General features: G+C 35.1%; 1 long non-coding RNA gene across 1 annotated transcript; it reads right to left on the bottom strand.

The window, feature by feature from the left end:
- Positions 1-377: 377 nt before the first annotated feature.
- Positions 378-15,631, bottom strand: LOC143083696 (uncharacterized). The gene is made up of 4 exons (XR_012980840.1): positions 15,524-15,631; positions 11,971-12,018; positions 1,525-1,824; positions 378-739 (listed from the first exon to the last, which is right to left on the bottom strand). It is a non-coding gene; the product is annotated as an uncharacterized LOC143083696 (long non-coding RNA).
- Positions 15,632-15,845: the final 214 nt, after the last annotated feature.

Raw genomic sequence — 15,845 nt, 5'->3', positions numbered from 1 at the left:
CAACTGATAAAACCAATAATTGGATAATATTGTGTGAACACATTCAGAACATACTTTTATTTCAAAAATCTTCTGTTTGTATGGTTTCATCCTCTAGATTTTTTGTAATGTGTGTCTAAAATAAGGGAAACCCCTGTTCTGAGAGTTCCTCCAATGTCCGGTGATTTCACGCATGCCTTCCAAAAATAGCTTATTTTAAATAAAGGAAAGATTTTATACTACGAAATATAGCTGAGTTTGAACCAAATACATTGTCAAGGATGCAGAGCAAAAATTATTTCAATCTGATATAAGTTTGAACTAAATAAAACAAATGTTATCTGATGATGTATTTTTTTTATGGAAATTGGCCAAATATGGCAAATCACTGGATTGCAGTTATTAATTATCTCTTGAACCTATCAATTTTATTCTTTTTTATCAATTCGGAAGGCTAAAACAATAACAAGAACGATTTTGTTTATGTTACTGTGTTGATATGACAAAATCTGCTAATGCGCGATATCACGGGCCGCGGAGACACCGGAGACTCCACTGTATACATATACAAGCTGCTTTGGACTTTCTGCACACTCAACATACTCAAGGTTCAACTCGTGGATATTTCGATAATAACACCGGATGGCATTATTTGATACTGGCAGCGATTCATTCGAGCTGTATTCTGAAACTTCTACAAAAGAAGGATTCCTTTCAAATCCATCTGAGGGACCAGGCGAATCATCCTCATTTTCCAAATCTGAAATTATTTTATTCCGAAAGTGTAATTATAAAAAAAACGAGAATCATTTACCAGTACAACATGTGAGAAAAACGAATATGTATTACGTTTAGGAACTGGGACTGTCGACTTTGCTCTTAACTTTGAGTTAACCGCGTGACAGCTATATGATGTGACGTAACAGTTTATAATCCCGATGTCAAACAAAAACACAAGATGCATTTATACTTTTCGTTGGCTTCTGAGTAGTTTGAATAGTGCCCTAAGCACAAATCGTTTAATGTGCTTTTAATTTTGCCATTTAATAAGAGATTTTCTGGCTGGATTTTTCTCTGGAGTTTGATATGTCTGATATTGCTGATACTTTTAAGGATCATACGATTAGTAATGAATCAGAACAGATCTAGAAAAAATCAACTTTATCCAACATTTGTGCTTGTCAGTGTATATATTTCTATATCTGTGTTTATGTCGGATCATAGAACATGCCTTGGGAGGTTATTGTAATAATTAAGTTATAAGAAAGTGCACTAGACTCATTCATTGTAAATGCTGATACATTATATCCAGTGTGATTGTTGCTTATTGTTTGTATTTGCCTTTTAATAATTTAAACATACGTTTAACATGCTTATTTACGTTTCTGATTGAGCAAAAACAAAGAAAATCGCCTCGGACGCATGACAAAACAAAAAGTTAATTCATCATTTCAGTGAACTATAAATCTATAATTAAAATTTTAGCGCAACAGGTGAACATGATTTTGTCAGCTAACACTCCCACAAACAAAACAATAATCTTACAAAACTTCTCTTTATCCAACTGATATGCTTCAACTTTTAACACTGCTTTGATGGTTGTGTCGATTTCGCCAAAAAACAGTATTTCCTTCAGAAACATCTTCACTGCACGTCGCAAAACCTTGTTGTCTTGAAGGATACACCTTTTGACTGTAGTGGCAAGTATGAGGGAACCCATTCGAACAAATTTGATATCGAAAGGTGCATCCATATAATCAGCCGCCTTTTCCAATTCATTTACTACTTCTTTAATTATCGTCTCATCCGTTGTTTCTATTTTCCATTTAATGTAACAGGTTTCGTCTAAAAGTATGACAAAGTAAATTCTTACAAAAAATATTTAAAATTATCAAGAGATAAAGAAACAATATTCACTGAGGAGACAACTGTATAATGTTTTAAGTTTGGACTTTGTAAAACGTAGATTTTGATGTCGAAAATTGAGTTTATCTAGCAACGCATAGCGGTAATAGGTAAACAACTTTTCAACAGTGAAATCAAGTTTAACGAAGGCCAAGCTTAACAAACAACATGAACAATCCAGTTATATCCGTTTCAATACCTATAATCAATTCCATTTAATAAATATTTTAGCTTAAAAGGTCACGAATGAAGAGTCTGCTGAATTGTTGCATCGTCTTTTGTATTTTAGTAATGTTTCTTCATATGTACACTCCGGATATCAAACATAAACACTGGACGTATTTATAATTTTCTTAGCTTCCTAATGGTTCTTATAATGACAAAATGAGGAATTCGAGGCACACAATGTAGGTCTCTTGTTTATTTTTTGAGAAATTACATACAAAATGTTAAAGATTCGAAATTTACTATCATGGTGTTTTTCATAATTTCAAACTGGTAGGACGTGGAATCTAACCCTTTAAGGTTTTTGTCAACATTCAATGAGAATTATGCTACAAACGAATTGTATTAGAATACGTGTTTGATTTTTTAATTATTTTTATTATAAGCTCAAATATTTATCACATGATTCTGTTTAGAATTGTTATATCGTATGGAATCTGATACTCATTTTGACACACTTGTTATAATCGATGCCCTTTACAGGTAGAGGTCATAATCAAATCATTTCTTTTGATAATTCTATTCACTCAAAATTCATTAACAATATGTGCTCTTGGCACTAAATAAAATTGAGAATGGAAATGGAGATTTTTTCAAAGAGACAACAACCCGCCTATAAAGCAAAAACAACCGGAGGCCACCAATGTGTATTCAACACAGCGAAAAAATCCAAAACTTGGACATGTTTGGAGGTAGGTTTTAGCTGGTCCTTTAATAAACGTATGTACTACTTCAGTGAAGCAATAAGTCAGACTTAACTTCATATGAACTAAAATTAAAATAATTCAAGACTAACAAAGGCCATAGGCTCCTGACTTTGGACATGCGCTAAAATGTGACGGGATTGAACATGTTGAGCGAGTTCTCAATCATCTTTTATAATCCTCTAGCCAATGAAGAAAAACAAACACAGTGTTACGCACAGTAAAACTCACTTTAAAAGAAGTCCAAATCAGATACATAAATTAACGTAGGACTACTAGCATTTACTGACATGCCAGCTCCAGACTTCAATTACACCGATTGAAAGATTATGTCTTGATCATATGAAAGACTACTAATAAAGCTATGCGAGTATATTTTGAATTCAATTCGATGTCTACATATATGTTTAACGGTCAGTGTCTCGATTTAATTGACCACTAACATGTGCACGTGTCTCAACGGAATAGTAACATACTTATCGGGTCAAAGATCTTAAGAAACCGTAATAGTCGTCTGATCAGCAAATGACATTATTTTACTTCGTCAAAGTTGTATCATTTAATTTGATTCATGGGATTAAGATATTGGTAAATTACTCTTGTCTATACTTGAGCAGCATAGTTTGATACTGTAAATAGTTTATTGAATACAAATAAACCATGTTAACTTAACCAAACTTTAAATGATTCAACGAAACGTATACTGCAATATAATGGATTTCTAAGCGTCTATCATACTAGGGCGAGGTTTATTCCAACATATTCTACAAAAGAAAAAGCAAACACCAATGCAGGAATATGACAGTTGTTTTCCATTGGTTTGATATGAATAAACTGTTAATTTTGAAATTTCTAAAGATCTTTCTGTTCCTTTTACTTTAAATTTATTGTTGTTGTTATTTTATACATTCCCCTAAGTCGAAATAATATAAACAGAGACATTAAGTCGTGAAAATGTCACATGGGATCACAGAGAAATTAAACTTTTTAAAACAGTGTGTTCGTCCCCTGTGAGAGCGCTGTAAGTTAAAACCGAAGTTACTGAAATTTTTATAGACATACTGTGATCATTTGAAAAAATAATTAAATGTGCAGCAAAGTTTAATACTTCTATGTAGAAAAAAGCAGAAATACGCCCCAATATGACGAACATTGAATTTGTTAAATATCTCACTAAAATGCATACACTGTACGAAAAGCAACGTACGGAAAGAAAGATATACACTGAGTTTGCAAGAAAATCACCTTCTGTACCTAGCTATTTGTATTAAAAAAATGGGTCGTATTATTATGACGTCACAGAAATCTTGTATCATGTAAAAGCCCTAATAGTTTTGTGGCGTTCCGGTGTTTCAAAATGATCACGTAATTGTTGGACACGATAGGGAAATGAACAAATCTGCGGACTAGATTTAGCGGACAAAATTAATTTTTTTTATTATATGTTTGAACGCAACAGACATGTTTGTTGGGACAGATACGTTTGACATTGTTACTCAGTTGCTTACATATAATGGCTATTTATAAACATTCCGTCTAATTCATAATAATTACGAATACGAAACTCTTGAATTTGGTATCAAACTTTATATAACATATATAAGCATGCTTTACCGTGAAATGATTTCTTATGTTTTTGTCTTTAACAAATACACTGATAATCCTACATGTTTCGTGAGATATCAACACTCCCCTAATACCTGAAGGCAATGTCGAAAAACATTTTTTTTATATAGATAAGGCTTAATTTTCTCGTTTGAATTGTTTTACATTGTCATACCGGGAACTTTTATGGCTGACTATGCGGTATGGACTTTACTCATTGTTGAAGGCTGTGTCGGGAATTTAGCGCGAATATATACATGTTAACGTTGCTACTTGACTTATGTAATTATGACGTTACTTATATAGCAATGGCTAGACGTTAGAATAAACACGATCTATACACAACGCATTTTATCTACTTTACACAACATTTATGGTGCCGTGACTGTCGGAAACAATGGAATCGAAGTTAAAAGCAGTACGTAGAGGACACAGAGGGCAAGTTACAAAGTTATTCAAGAAATTCGATGAGATTGAAAAGAATTCGGACTTAGACAAAGACGATGTGAAACTAATTTCGGATGCAGTTGAACAGAAACAGAAGACTATCGTGGATTTGAATGAAAAGATACTGGATTTAACGTCGGAGGAGGATGTAGAAGAGGAAATTCAAGAGTCTGATGAGTATATGTTTAATTTAGAGTCCAAACTTCGGAAAATTAGAAAAATATATTCTGATTTTATTTCTCAAAATGTCGCATCAACGTCTCTAGATCCAAAAGCAAATAGTTTTATGCCATCTTACCCCACAAATTCATCGCTTACCAATGCCAATGTTATACGCAGCAATGAAACTGAAATTAATGTACAGCCAACCAATTTTGATAACTTTCGCTCCATGCAAAATACCCATCGTGACTTGCAGTCTACAAATAACTTGTACAACCAAGGCTTTTCTTCAGTATCAAATAGCAGTCAAAATCACAGATTACCTAAACTTGATTTACCGCACTTTGATGGGGAAATTTTACAATGGCAAACATTTTGGGATTCCTATGAATCAACTATTCATTTCAACAGTACTTTGACCGAGATACAGAAATTTAGTTACTTGAAGGCCCAACTCCATGGCCATGCCGCCCAAACTATTGAAGGTTTCGCACTGACAAATGCCAATTACACCACTACCGTTAATTTGCTCAAAGAGCGTTTTGGATCGCCTCAAAAGATTATTCATGCCTACATGAAAGCTTTAATGGATCTTCCTTCACCGTCAAATGATTTAAACAGCCTAAGGAGGTACGGAGACCACCTAGAAACGTACGTAAGAGGTCTTGAATGTTTGGGTCAAACACAAGAAATGTATGGCGCGCTATTAGTACCCATAATTATTAGTAAACTACCAGTAGAAACGAGAAAAAGTATTGCCCGTGAATATGATAGCGATCATATAACTCTAAACAACCTCAGAAAAGCCATCACAAAAGAAGCGAGAATTCTTGAAGCGGGACAATTTACCGACCGCGAAGGTTTACATACTACCGCAACATTTCTGACCGAAGCTCGTAATAAAACTCAACGAAATTTCAATACAAACAATCCACGTTTCAATGACAAAAAACGTCCATGCATCTACTGCACTGGTGTACATTTTCCGGGAGATTGCACGATAATTTCTGACGTGAATGAAAGACTGAACATCGTAAAGCAAAAGAAAAAATGTTTCAACTGTCTAGGAAACCACGGTGTTGCCGAGTGTAAATCGCGTAACCGATGTAAGAAATGTAACAAGAAACATCACACCAGTATTTGCGGGGAACAAGCTACAGATGGAAAAGGACAGGACAGCAAGGAGAAATCAACCGTTGTAAGCTTGGTAAAAACAGAAGAACCAGAAACTGCAGTAATGTATACCTCACAACACACAAGTGTTTTATTGAAAACCGCTATCGCACCAATATCATACGGGAAACAGATCACAGAAGCTAGTATTTTATTTGACGAAGGTGCCCAACGTTCATTCATCACTCAGAGCATAGCAGACAAATTACAGATAAGACCAAGCGGAAGGGACACAATTGAACTGTCAGCCTTTGGAGACAAGGAAAAGAATATACGCCATTTGGATACAGCAACCGTTCAACTACAAACTGACAAAGGTGAGATTGTAAACATTAATGCATTGATTGTTCCAGATATTGCAGTTCCACTTCAAAACCAGACGAAATACTTTACACGCAATTTGCCATACTTGAAAGATTTAAAGCTCGCACATCCGACAAATAACGCTGATAGCTTTGAAATTTCACTCTTAATAGGAGCCGATTACTATTGGGATATAGTTCAAGATCACGTGATAAGAGGGAATGGACCTACAGCCGTAGCATCAAAAATTGGTTACTTGTTATCTGGACCCGTAATAAGAAACGGAAAGAAATCATTAACTTCATCAGTTCTTTTGAATGTTACTTCACACCATGCAGAGGAAAGCGAGATCGAAAAATTCTGGAATCTAGAATCGTTAGGAATACGTTTACCACAACAGGACGATGAGGAGAGTTTTGTAAAGACTTATCAACAGGACTGTATCAAATTTGAAAACGAACGTTATTCTGCCAAGTTGCCATGGAAACTGGATCATCCGGACTTACCTTCCAACATCATGATCGCTAAAACAAGGACAGAAAGCACAATTAGAAGACTAAGTCGTGAACCACATTTACTTAGAAAATATTCAGAAATTATTGAAGACCAAATGAAGAGAGGGTTCATAGAGAAGGTAAACGATGAAAACGACAATGGTAAAAGCACTCACTATATACCACACCATGCCGTAAAAAAGGATTCAACAACAACACCAATTCGTATAGTGTACGACTGTAGCTGTAAAAAATCGCCAGATCACGCAAGTTTGAATGACTGCCTAATGTCAACCCCGCCAGATTTGAACGACTTGACAAAAATATTAATGGGATTTAGAACCAAGAAGTACGCAATAAGCACGGACATTGAAAAGGCTTTCTTACATATCGGATTAGATGAGAAAGATCGAGATTTTACACGCTTTTTTTGGTTGAGCGACACAGATAATCCCAGCAGTACTCTTACAACATATCGATTTAAATCTATTTTGTTTGGTGCAACAAGTTCACCGTTCATCCTTAATGCAACACTACTTAAACACTTGGATGCATGCAACACAAATGTATCAGCAATGATGAAGAATGACCTTTACGTGGATAATATTTTGTCCAGTTTGGAAAATGAAGATGACGCCGCAAAGTATTTTGTACAAGCCAGATCATTGATGTCGGATGCTGGATTCAACCTTCGTTCATGGAGTTCAAATTGCTCAAAACTTACAGATTTAGCCAAACAACATGACGTATGCGAAAAAGAAACTTTTGTCAAAATACTTGGACTGAAATGGGATACAGTTAAAGATACGATCACTTTTCAAATAGTCGACTTATTTGATATTGAACTACCAAATATTACGAAACGTGAAATTCTTAAACAGTCGTCACGTATTTACGATCCGCTAGGATTACTTAGCCCTGTATCCGTACGAGCAAAAATTTTAATGCAGACATTGTGGGAACAGAAGTACGGATGGGATGAACCACTACCATTAGAAATACAGACAACATTTATGGTGCCGTGACCATGGAAAAATTTAGCCAAGGATTTGGAGAAAACGACTTATACAGAATTGAAAAGACCGTATTTTCCCAATTTACCAAATCAGAAAACCCAACTTCATGTTTTTGTAGACGCTAGTACAACTGCATACGGAGCAAGTGTTTACATATGTAACCATCATGAGTCATCTTTAGTTATTGCAAAGAATAGAGTAGCACCACTTAAGCAACTGACACTACCACAGCTGGAATTAATGGCCGCATTGATTGATGCACGACTAGCCGATCACGTAAAATCAGTTCTACACATAGAAAACATAACGTTTTGGTCAGACAGTCAGATAGTACTACAGTGGTTATCAACTTCAAAGCAATTAAAAAGGTTCATACGAAATAGAGTAACGGAAATACGCAAATTGACCAATACACAAGAATGGAGATATTGCCCAACGAAAGATAATCCAGCTGACCTTCTTACTAGAGGACTCAGCGCGTCACAGTTTGAACAGAATACACTATGGTTCAACGGACCCGAATGGATCTCTGATGCATCAAAATGGCCGTCATGGAAACCAAATGACACAACAGTACTACTTACCAGTACAGATATAGAAGATTCAAGTACAGCGGACAAAGAAATAGATGATCAACAAGGAATACACCAAATTGTGCAAATTACTAGATATAGTACATTATCAAAATTACTACGAATAACAGCTTATCTATTAAGATTTATACGAAATTGCCGTTCGCCAATATTACAGAGAAATAAGGCGAAATACGTTTCAAGAGAGGAATTGCAGGATGCAACAGAGTGTTGGATATTAAATTGCCAAAGAACTTCATTTAAGGACGAAATGTTACACTTGAAATTAAAGGATACTAAACCTACTGTTTTAGTTAGACAACTAAGATTGTACCTGAATAACAAAGACGCAATTTGCTGTGGAGGGAGAATTCATAACGCACCTGTTTGCGAAAATACGAAATTTCCTTATTTATTACCTAGAAGTCATCATTTTACGAAATTAGTTGTTCTTGATATACACAAGTACATGAAACACTCAGGAGTTTTATCAACAGTGACTCAGATACGACAAACTTACTGGATACCCCGAATTCGCCAATACGTAAGAGGAATTTTGCGAAATTGCGTAATTTGTCGAAAAATCAACAGTAAACCATATACAGCACCCGATCCTCCGCCACTGCCAAAAGTTCGATTACTTGAAGCACCGCCTTTTACAATTACCGGCGTAGACTTTACCGGAGCGCTGTACATTAGAGATACACATGATACTGAAAACAAGGTTTTTATATGCCTATTCACTTGTGCTTCAACGAGAGCCGTACATCTGGAAGTTGTACCGGACTTATCAGAAAAATCATTTTTACAAGCCTTTAGAAGATTCGCTAGTCGTAAATCTAGACCACACACCATGATATCGGATAACGCCTCGACATATTTAGCCGCCTCGGAAACATTAAAGAAATTAACCCAATCACCATCGCTAAACGATACGTTGTCAACATATGGAACAACTTGGAGATTCATACCGAAAAGAGCGCCCTGGTATGGTGGATGGTGGGAACGCTTTATAGGAATTACAAAAACTTGTTTGAAGAAAACATTAGGCAGATCTTACGTTACCATGGATACACTTCAAACAATTCTGACAGAAATAGAAGCCATCATTAATGATAGACCATTGACCTACGTATCACCGGATATTGAAGACGAGGAGCCGTTAACTCCGTCACACTTACTGTACGGAAGAAGAATAACTTTAACGCCGTATCCACAACCGAATATTGAATACATTGCCGTGAATAGTGGAAAACAAGAACTGCATAAACATTTGAATAAACAGTCGAGTTTAATGGAGCATTTTTGGAACCGGTGGAAATCCGAGTACATAACGACTCTTAGAGAGTTTCATCGCCAAACAGGAAACAACTTACAAACTATACAAGTTGGAGATGTAGTGCAAGTCCAAGATGATAAATTACCGAAAAACCGATGGAACATTGCCGTTGTTGATGAATTGATCACCGGAAACGATGGTTTTACACGAGCAGCTATAATACGAACTAGTGCAGGACGTACTTCGCGTCCTATAGTAAAACTGTACCCGCTCGAAATCCGAACAAACATTAACAACTTAGATGACAACAATGACGATTCTTCAACAGAGAGATTGACAAGAGTTCTACCAAAACGAGAGGCATCTGTCCGAGCTCGAGAGAACATCAAGAAATGGACTACCCAAAAGTGATAGACTTCGTTAAAAGTGAAAGACTTCGTTAAAAGTGAATTTAATAAGTGAATTATTTGAATTTGTTTTAGAAAGACATTTTAATTATTTAATTTTCAGAAATATCTATTCGATTGACATTTAAAGTAAATAATAATTTCATATTTTAACTTTTGCCGGCCCCGAGAATGTCGGGAATTTAGCGCGAATATATACATGTTAACGTTGCTACTTGACTTATGTAATTATGACGTTACTTATATAGCAATGGCTAGACGTTAGAATAAACACGATCTATACACAACGCATTTTATCTACTTTACACAACAGGCTGTACGGTGACCTATTTTGTTAATGTCTGTGCCATTTTGGTCTCTTGTGGACAGTTGTCTCATTGGCAATTATACCACATCTTCTTTTTTATAAACACAAACAAACACACAGCAAAACGAACTTATATTCGTTTTCGTAAATTTATGTTTAATTTTACTTTTCTTTTAGAAAAATCCTTTATTTGGTCTTAACTTGATAATGAAGGCCAATGATTCTATGAGGAGTCAGACTGTGGCGTTCATACGCATTTTTGTAGATCGGTTGTTATGTTGATAATTTTATTCTCAGTATTATAGTTTAAACGATAAAATACCTAACAAAAACAAAAAACTCACAAAATAATTCATCGTCTGATTGTGTCAGTCTTTTGCATTTTTTATCCTGTCTGTTGTACTTGATAGGAGTCGATATGAAACAAATTTAGTTATTTTTTTCGCAATTTTGGATGTTGAAATTACTCTTTTTCGTAATTTTATTTACAAAATTAAAATCGAAAGAATAAACAAGTCTGTTATAGATCCTTAATGGAGCGAAAAGATGGATTTGTAATGAAATGAACCATAGGTTAAACACATTTAAAATATTCGACGATCAGTTGAAAGGTCATGTTTTGCTGATTTATAGACTTTTGTGCCACTAGTATTTGACAAAAAAAACCGACAAAACTGTAAAAACTCTTTCTCTATTTGATTCGATCAAAATATGTTTATTTTCGTGTTTTAGATAAAAACTTTAAGCGAAAATATAAATAGGTTGAAATAGTCTCAAAGGGACATGTATTCTGATAAGGAGTATCCTATAATCCATGAGTACTCTGAAGTAGTTCGATATCTTTAAGAAAAGCTACGTGTGGAGCAGGATCTTCTTACCTTCAGGAACACTGATATTACACAAAGATTTTGATAGGGTTCTTGTTGCTCAGGTTGCATGCGTAAAGGAGAATAGAGAGCCGAGCGGAAATGGTAGAGCATCAGGCTGCAAACACAAAGGTTCCTGGTTCGATCCCCGTTTCGAGGAAAAAATTCAGGGACTTAATTTGTGGCTGTCCCTTGACACAATTTGCGAGTATGGTCTTTCGAAACGATGATAGTCTACCAGAAGGAGACGATAAATGGCTGACCCGTGTTACGAGAGAAATAACTCTTGCTTGTAAAAGACACCCTTGTACATTTCGAAATAGAGCAGACAAATGCCTCTACAAGTTGTATTAACTTGTTTCTCAATCCACTATAAATAGATATGTCTAAACAAAAGGAGAATATAAACACGCATTATATACTATAGATTAATCAGGCTTGATGACATGTAATCAGTTGATTACGAGAAAAAAATAGACAGCAGACGACTAAAATGCTTAACAAATCATCAAACTTTCGCACTTACTGTCATCAGAAGTAGTTAATCGTTCTTTGTCGTCGTCTGGTTGGTAATCTACAATCAAGAACAACATCAGATTAATTTGGGTTTTTTTTAGATAAAAACGGCATAGAAACTACTTAAAACTTCACCTCCTTCCATTATTCCTTTCTAATATTAAGAATGGAATCAGGGAATGTGTTAAAGACTGAGAGAAAAACGAACAATGATCAGAAAACAGTCAAAGGCCACCAACAGATCTTCAATGCAGCCGGACAATCCAAAACCAGGGGACAGCCCTCAGCTGCATTGGTTAATAATCTTTATTAGTTAGTTTAGAATGTATGTACTAATAAACTCATCATAGATACCAGGATCAATATTTACGCCAGACGCGCGTTTCGTCTAAAAAGACTTGTCAGTGACGCTCGAATAAAAAATGTTAAAAAGGCCAAATAGAGTACAAAGTTGAAGAGCATTGATAACAAAAATTCCTAAAAGGTTTGTCGAATACAGCTATCGGAATCTATTCCTGAGGTAGAAAAGCCTTAGTTTTTTCAAAAATATAAAGTTTTGTTAACAGTTAATTTACTCAAAGACGGACGAAAGATACCGGAGGGACAGTTAAACTCACATATCGAAAATAAACTGACAACGCCATGGCTAAAAATGAAAACAAAAACAAACAATAGTATACATGTAACAACATAGAAAACTAAAGAATAAGCGACACGAACCCCAACAAAAAGTAGGGGTGATCTCAGGTGCTCCTGAAGGGTAAGCCGATCCTGCTCCACATGTGACACCCGTCGTGTTGCTCATGTTATAAGAAATCCGGTAAATTGTCTAATTCGGTAGGTCACATTCATGAAGGGGAAATGGGATTGTAATTACAACGTAAGGAACATATCCAATATCATCTATACTAACTTATAACTAAAAAAGTTAACACGAAATGTATGTTACATGATTGATTTTTATCCACAAGTACCTCTTGGATTCGATTATTTTAATGATAAAAGATAATAATCGTCTTTCAGAGATACAAACCTATTGCAACTAAAATTTTCAATTACAAACACGTTTTGCAGGATCTCGATATTGACAACTTCAAGTCTAAACCTCCTGATTGCACTTGTGCTAGTTCCCAATTCACATATAATCCTGCTGGCCACGTTATTACCGGTGACCTCAACATTGTTAATAACATTTCTCTACGAAATGTGTTATCTAAAGGTCCGAAATATCGTGAGCCTAAACCCATCAATTGGAAATACAACTTTAAAATTTTGATAAATTCAGTTGAGGATTAGGCCAGGCAATGGGCTAAGCGCGACAAGGAAGACGTAGACACTCTTTCCGAATGGATTAAGGCAGTGAGGTCGTTGATACAAATCAGAATTAGGAAACTGAATGGCTCTATCAATGCCCATGCTTCGTCAATCTTTAAAGACCCAAATGTTGCAAAACACCTATCCTACCTCCATGACAAATATGTTGTTGTCCCCTCAGATAAAGCCCCAAACAACATCGTTTTTGTGTGTAAAACTCATTACATTAACTGCTTGATAAACGAATTAGGTATTGACAAATCACTTGGAAACTCAAAATATACCCTCACGACACTTATCAAAGAGGAAATCCTTGATAATCATAGGTCTGTTCTGTATTCCTTTGGAATTACTACCAAAGATGAAGAAATGGATCTTCCATCACTGTATTGGATACCGAAACTACATAAGTGTCCTTACAAACAACGGTATATTGCTGGGTCTTCCAAGTGCTCCACGAAACTTCTTTTTAAATAATCAACATCTATTTTATTAGCAATCAAAGATGGGCTTCAAAGTTATTGTGAATCTGCCTATTCTAGAGGGGGCGTGAATCAGATGTGGATACTTAAAAATTCCAAAGATCTTTTAGAGTACATACAATCTAACTCTCTTTCATCTTGTAACAGCATTAAAACATTTGACTTTTCTACTCTGTACACTAGTATTCCTCATTCCAAACTAAAAGACAAATTGAAAGAGTTGGTATTGCTTTTCTTCATTAAAAAGAATGGTCAACGTAGATACAAGTATCTTGTCTTAGGGAGGGATAAATCCTACTTTGTAAAGGATCACTCTGATTCAAACAAAAAATTTTCTGAAACTGATATTATTAAGATGCTTGATTTCTTGACTGACAACATCTTTTTTACGTTCGGAGGACGTGTTTTTCAACAGACTGTCGGCATTCCAATTGGAACAAACTGTTCCCCTCTACTTGCCGACTTGTTACTTTATTATTATGAGGCTAACTTCATGCAGGAACGTCTTATGAAGAAAGATAAGAAGTTATCATTATCCTTTAACTCTACTTTCCGCTATATATATGATGTTCTTTCACTAAATAATTAAAAATTTGGTGACTATGTGGAACGCATCTATCCCATCAAGCTAGAGATAAAGGATACTACAGATACAGTTAAGTCGGCCTCATATCTTGACTTACATCTAGAAATTGACAATGAGGGTCGGTTGAAAACAAAACTCGACGACAAAAGAGATGATTTCAGCTTTCCAATTGTGAACTTTCCATTTCTAAGTAGCAACATTCCAGCAGCACCTGCATACGGGGTATACATCTCCCAATTGATACGATATTCCCATGTTTGCATTTCCTATCATGTTTTTCTTGATAGAGGGTTGCTGCTCACAAGGAAGCTATTAAACCAAGAGTTCCAAATGGTGAAGTTGAAATCATCCCTTCGTAAATTTTACGGACGCCATCAGGAGTTGGTTGACCGTTATGGAATAACCGTTTCACAAATGATATCGGATATGTTCCTTACGTCGTAACTACAATCTCCTTCCAGTTCATGAATGTAACCTACCGACTAAGACTATTTACCGGATTTGTTATCACATAAGCAACAGGATGGGTGCCACATTTGGAGCAGGAGCTGCTTACCCTTCCAGCCCCCCAGAATACCCCTAGTTTTTTTGTGGGGTTCGTGTTGTTTATTCTTTAGTTTTCTATGTTGTGTCATGTGTGCTGTTGTTTGTTTGTCTTTTTCATGTTTAGCCTTGGCGTTGTCAGTTTGTTTTAGATTTACATGTATGAGTTTGACTGTCCCTTTGGTATCTTTCGTCCCTCTTTCTCAATGTAATGATAATGATGATAATAATGATAATAATATCTTTATTTAGAGAGAGTAACTCATTTGGATTACATCAATTTTCAATAAGGCTGTCTTACAAAAAAAAATTACATTAAAAAAATAATTTAAAAATCAATAATAATGACAAATGAAGATACAATTTAAAAACAAGAAACTATCATTTTATGGCATAACAATACAAATACCATGGTAATGTTAAAAGTTCATAGATTTGTAATTATTTCTAATTCTAATATTGTTTTGATTTTTTTAATTGTATAAGGAAAAGCACTCCATACTTTTGTTCCACTGTATGACAATCTTGAAATTATAATGAAACGTTGTCATAATATATGAGAGTAATTAATGGAAAGAATGTTCATTAATGATCAATGTTTTTACTTAATGAGTTCTGTCAAATGTGTGGATACTTACTTTTAGTACAGCATATAATTCCCTGAAAACAACAATTTCTATTTCGTGTTTTTATCGCTTCATTTAAACGCAGTTCAACGTTGTATACATGATTTCCTAATTTCACTATTTGTCGTTCTATAAAAGAAAAAAAATATTCATTAAGTTTACTGACGTTATTGGCCTGAATGTCAACAAGAAAAACCAAAAATGGACATAAAGTACAACCAAATCCAGATAAACTACCAGAGTTTTGCATGACAGTAATATATTCCTTAATCAAAATTTATTTCAAACAGTTATAAAAGTAGGTTGAAATCAAAAACAATGTTCGTAAATGCAT

This window comes from Mytilus galloprovincialis, chromosome 7 (genome assembly GCF_965363235.1).
Source record: "Mytilus galloprovincialis chromosome 7, xbMytGall1.hap1.1, whole genome shotgun sequence".
NCBI classification, from domain to species: Eukaryota; Metazoa; Mollusca; class Bivalvia; order Mytilida; family Mytilidae; genus Mytilus; species Mytilus galloprovincialis.
This window is presented reverse-complemented; position numbering and strand designations above follow the sequence as displayed.